Source organism: Lactuca saligna, chromosome 7 (genome assembly GCF_052625555.1).
Source record: "Lactuca saligna cultivar CGN05327 chromosome 7, ASM5262555v1, whole genome shotgun sequence".
Lineage (NCBI taxonomy): Eukaryota > Viridiplantae > Streptophyta > Magnoliopsida > Asterales > Asteraceae > Lactuca > Lactuca saligna.
This window is the reverse complement of record NC_136423.1, coordinates 155,439,123-155,445,086: the sequence shown is the minus strand read 5'-3', so window position 1 is coordinate 155,445,086 and position 5,964 is coordinate 155,439,123. Positions and strand designations below refer to the sequence as shown.

General features: G+C 34.7%; 1 non-coding gene across 1 annotated transcript; it reads left to right on the top strand.

Annotated features, from left to right (window-relative positions):
• Positions 1-398: 398 nt before the first annotated feature.
• On the top strand, positions 399-505 carry LOC145007800 (small nucleolar RNA R71). The gene has a single exon (XR_013663165.1). It is a non-coding gene; the product is annotated as a small nucleolar RNA R71 (small nucleolar RNA).
• Positions 506-5,964: the final 5,459 nt, after the last annotated feature.

Genomic DNA, 5,964 nt, shown 5'->3' with positions numbered 1-5,964 from the left:
TGCACTTGATTTTCCTCTTGACTTCTTATGCACTCATCAACAATATGTCATAAATCTCCACAACCTACACATATCTTATGACCATGCGAAACAAACACACCTTTCTCATTGCTTAGGCTAGAGAGCAGTAAGTCAATTTTTTATTTAAAAATTTAATATCATATTTGACTTCATTTTTTATATTTTTTTTCTAGACTTACTGAAGCAACTTATGAAACTGGGGTGTCCCGTTTCTTAGCTGAGTAATTGGTTTTTGAATTATGACTCAACTGCTCCAAGAATCGCTAAGTGTCTTTACTATCTTGCATCATAATAGTGCCGCTAGACGAGGCATTTATCATGGTTTGGTTTGAAGTGTCAAATCCATCATAAAAGAAACATACAAGTTGCCAACAGGGAAATCACGATGGGGAGATGGACACAAAAATCTCTTGAGTTGTTTAAATGTATCATGAAAATTTTCATTGGCTTTTTGTGAAAAATCTTGTATTGCCTTTCTTAATTCCATTGTTTTACTCTCAAGGTAAAACTCTTGCAAACATTTTGTTTTTAATAGCTCCCAGGTACTAATACTATGGATAGAAAGAGCAGTAAACCAATACTTAGCTTTCTCTTTTAACTTGAACAAGAATAAGTGAAGTCTAAATGAATATATATTAGTTCCTCACAGAGTATTCGCGTTAGCAATTGTAAAGAACTCATAGAGATGAATATATGGATCATCATGCTTACTACCTCTAAAGACCAGTAAGAGAAGAATTAGTTGTGGTCTAACTTCCACATGGTGCTCATTTCTTTCTGAGAAGAGTATAAGTGAGGCATCATTATACTGTCTTGGCTGAAAATATGATGCCACATATTGTCGACTAGGTTACGGAAAGTAAAGGTGAGGAAATTGGATACCTTAGTTGTAGAACCCTCCATTTGCATTGTTGAATCTATCATTTGGATTTTCTTCAATAGTGATTTCCAAGGCCTTGATTACTGAATCCGTCATTGTAATCATTGTTAACATCATTGTAGAAATTATGTTTGTTCCAGTTGTTGTTGTAGTTTCCATTTCCACCCTGATTGCCTTGATTCCACCTATTACCACCATTGTGGTTTTGATTCTATCACACCCCCAGCCGAGGCGGCGGAACATGCCAAGCCATGCGACTTAGTTCATGGATCACATGTAAACTGAATATATATAGCACAAGTACAACAATAAACAAAACAACAATTGTATTCCATCTTGATGTTTGAATACAATATTCTTACTGATAATAATATAGTATATGAATCACCTTAAATAGGTAGGTAGACATAACAAAAACTAGTATGCTAGATTGTCTGAAATCCATGACCATTCTGTCATATGAAATGCTTGATTACTGATTTTCTGAGAATACATGTATTTTTGAGGGTCAACATATGGTTCGTGAGAGTTACAGCTTTTCTACCAACAACAGTAATGATGCTTTTAAAAATGTTAAAAAGTATGTTCTTTGTAAGTAAAACCATACTTAAAACTGTGTTTGTAAAGAGTCTTTGAATAAACATTGGAAATTGAAAGGTGTCTTTGCATAAGTAAATCCATACTTAAACTGTTTTGAGAGACATCATGTCCAAGGTTTGTATTGAGAGATAGAGATTCAAGTTAATTTTTATAGTGAGTGCTATAGTTGAGCTATGTGAATGAATGTACTCCCTACAACACTTCATTGTATGCTATACTAACGATTTTATATACTTATCACTCACTTCAATTGATCGGTTGAGGTTGTAGCTAGCAACCATAGGTGAGGATGTCAACCCTGTATAGGATTAACGGTTATAGTAGTGTGGGTATGCTAAGTGTTTAGACTTAGTTAATGAATAGTGTCTCATTATAAAGCCCTTAACTAAGGTAAACAAATAGCTCTCAACGCTAACTTATATGTGCATAAGTTACTAGGCATAATGAGTTGTATGAAGCTTATAAAAGCCTAGTATGTTTGGCATATACATAAAAGTTTAATGTACTTGCTTTTATAAAGAGGTACGTCTCAAAGTAGTGATCATAAGTGCATGTATAAGTTCTAAGTTATAATCTTTATAACTTTTACACACACACACACACACACACACACACATATATATATATATATATATACACACACACACACATCTATGGTGATAGTTAAACTTTTAAAGTACTACAAAGATGATAATATTTTAATGACATAATATTTATGACATACAATCAAGGTTCTAAAAACTGTGAGGCGAGGCGTGACGGCAAGGCCAAGTGTCAAGCTTAACGACCCACGACAATTTTGAAGGCGTGATGTAAGGCGGAGATTTTGTATTAATTTATAATTATATTACCACATAAATACAATTTTATATCAAATTTAACTAGTTTTTAAAAGTGTTATATCAACAACTAATAACAAAAAGTTAACAAAAAACACAATACTTGTATGCCTAATTAGAAAAGGCATAAAAAAAAAAGCAAAAAAATGTGTCTCAAATGAAAAAAAACACGCACCCTAACATGCCATATCACGCTTTGCAACGTGTCACGCAAAAATAGCAACGTTATGAGCATTTTCGTAACGACGAAGTATACTCACCCTAATAGCGTATGTCAAGGCACGCCTCACGCCTTGGTTCGCCTTGGCATACGCTATGACATGCCTTTTAGAACACTACATACAATTACCACATAAATCATAGTATTTTATAGTAAAATGACATGTTATTTCATTTTATACAACATACATATGTTTATATCAAGTTTGAAACTAGCTTATGTATACATCATATGTTACTTATCAAAATAACATTTTATAAACTAGTTTTTGAAGCATTTTCACCTAAAATGACAATGTTGTTTGTTGTATGTTTTGCTTAAAACAAGTAAGTAAGCAGATGTATTCTCCCCCAAAGCAGATAAAAACTTAAAAGAGGAGTCATAACACTCACCCTTGATGCGTGATTTCAATCTAGATTGATTTTGTGAAGTTTGACGTGTGAAACCGAAAATCAATAATTCTTGAGCTTTGAAACACATTCGGGACCGTTTTGTAACCAAATTACACTATAGGGATTTTTTTAATTTAAACAACAAGGGGATCTATTTTTGTCAAAACAACCAAATGAGGGGTTGGTTTTGTTAAGAATACAAATTATGGGCTGATTTGGTTAAGATAATCAAATGAAAGGGATTGTTTTGATTAAAATGAATTGAAGTTTAAGGAGGTCATTGATCTCTTCTGATCGTGAATGAAGGAACGAAAACAACAAATAAAAAAAATAGGTCATCTCCTATTTCCTTGACCGGTCGCTGGGGAAGAAAAAAAAGGAAAGCACCTTTGGTGCTTGGCTGATCAAAGAAAAAGAAACACGAAAGCATTGGAGTGATGATTGAAGGTGATGATGGTGGGAGGTTTAGCGATGGCAGCAAGGCAGTGGGATGGCAGAGTTCGTCTGACAACTTTGCTGCCTCATGTTTTGCATTTTTTTTTAAATGAACCAAAGGGAAAGGCAACATCAACATCGGTGGTCGGTGGTGTTTGGCTTGCTATGATCAACAAAAAAAGTAGGAAAAACGGGGGTGGTGGTGGTTGTTTATGGTGGTTTAACAACTGGCAATCGGCCACCGTTGGTGGTGGGTTTTTTCAGCCAAAAAGAAGAACAAGGGAAAGAGGGTGAGTTTGAGAGATGATTATTGTGAATTGGTAAGGAAAATGGGAAGACAACGGTTGCTTTTATATCCATGAAATCTTGACTAGCCATGCAAGCCCCATACTTCTTAAGCTAGTCAAACACATAAGGGAGAGACAATGCTTTGTATGTTTGACCAAGTGTGTACACAACTAGAAAGATGATAAAATGTGGGAAAAGGAAGGAAGAAACAAGCTGGTGAATTTATTCATGCAAGGTGGTAGTAAGCCTTGATGATTTCACCTTTTCCAACAAATCCCTAAAACCTTTGTAGATTTGCGTGCCAAAATCCTGAAACCTAATATTTTTTTCGAAAGTGGCGAATGATACAGTTGAGTTCAAAGATTTCAAAAACGAAAACGTATTAATTTTTAGAGTTGTAAAACTCCGGGAAATCACATTTAAAGATTCGTGTCTAATCGACCCGAAACGTCCGATTTTTCGACTTTTGCAAATATTTTTGCTAAAAATATTTTGAGCATCGAATTAAATATTAGATCATAGTATTAGTAAAAAATGATCTCGTAATTTCCATCTAAGGTGTGCAAGTGTCTCAATAGATAGAAACGGTTTTAGCAGTTTAAAGAAAATCAGTATTATATTCGTTTGGTTTCTTATAACGGTCGTATCTTTTGCATACGAACTCCGTTTTGGACGTTCTTTATATTTTCAGAAACAGGTGAACATGTACTACGAGACTATAATGTTAGCTTCACTTAAACTTACTTAATACAAAATTTTAGTTCTTCAGACGTATTAACTAGGGTTACAATTTATGTTGTGTGATTCGTTTAAGATTTTCCACAATTGGATTTAAGATACCATCTGGTATCTTATAGTAATTGTAATGACACTATATATTTTTTTTTAAATATGAATTAATGCTCAATAGGTCATATTACAAAGAAGTTCGCAGTGAACTAACTGTCTATAGTTTTAGACCTAAATAATGGGATGTCACATTACCTCCCCATTAAAGGAATTTCATCTCGAAATTATTAAGTGCCAGACTATTTTGTTCCACTAGTGGAGGGAACACCACTGAACAGTTATAAAAACTTTTATTTCATCTGATCCTTGCATTCCTAAGTAAACTCCGACCCTCTACGAGAGTTCCATTAGACTTTTACTATAGGCATACAGCTTTGTTTGAGGCTTTTAATTTTTCGATCCATGATCTCTGTCGGTTCTTTGACGATGTGAAGTTTAGTGTTGACCTAGATCTCATCAAGAGGAATGACAAAGTTCTCATCAGAGAGACACTTCTTAAGATTACATACATGGAAGGAGTCATGAACTTTGTTGAGTTCTTGAGGTAACTTGAGTTTGTAAGCCACCGGACCAACCCTTACAAAGATTTCAAAGTTCCAATGTAATGGGGATTTAGTTTACCTTGTTTTCCAAATTTAATGAACATTTCCATGGTGAAACCGTTAGTAGGACATGGTCTCCTACTTTGTAAGTGGTGGGAAAAGTGTTTCCTGGAGGTGATGATGCGAAAGTGGTGGGAAAAGTGTTTCCTTCAAAGATCCCAACAACAAAACCAATTATAGCAACTGCTGGTCCTGTTTCTTCGACAATAGTAACAACTATGACAATCATAAGACCAATTTTGAAATGAATTGTGATTGGTAAATCTGTTGATATTGATGGGAGTGATTCGAAAGCAAAAGAAGTGATAGAAGAAACAGCTTCGAAGGCAAGAGGAAAATCAATTCTGATTGAAAAATCTAAGGAAGAAAAGAAGGCTGAGGCTGAGGCAGAACTAGAAAGGATGAGACTAGTTCAAAGTATAATGACTCAAAGGGCTAGTGATCCTCCTGGCATGAACAAGGGTGATCCATCAAAGCACTACAATTATGAAACAATTGAAGCCAAGGTTGCATTTAATCACATGTATTCGTTCGAAAAGAAGCCAAAATAGAGTTACATTGTCATGAATACTGATGCAAGTCAGTTGGACTTTCCAATTAATGAAATGATGTTCATCATGCCCCAGTTTAAAGCCGAAAGCAAGTTCAAGGAGAAGGATGAAGGAACTCACATGAAAATCAGGTTTCATGCGGTTCTTGTGAAACCTGCTTAAGTATGGTCATTGAAGAAGATAAAGAAGATTATAAGCATAAAGAAGGTTGTGGTTTTCGAAAACACAATCCAAAATATGAAGTATGTAGTGACCAAGGCAAATGGGAATGTTTGTGAGTTTACAATTGCTGCCTTTCCTTTAATGAACGTGTATGATCTTATACAAATTGCATTACTGTTGAAGGA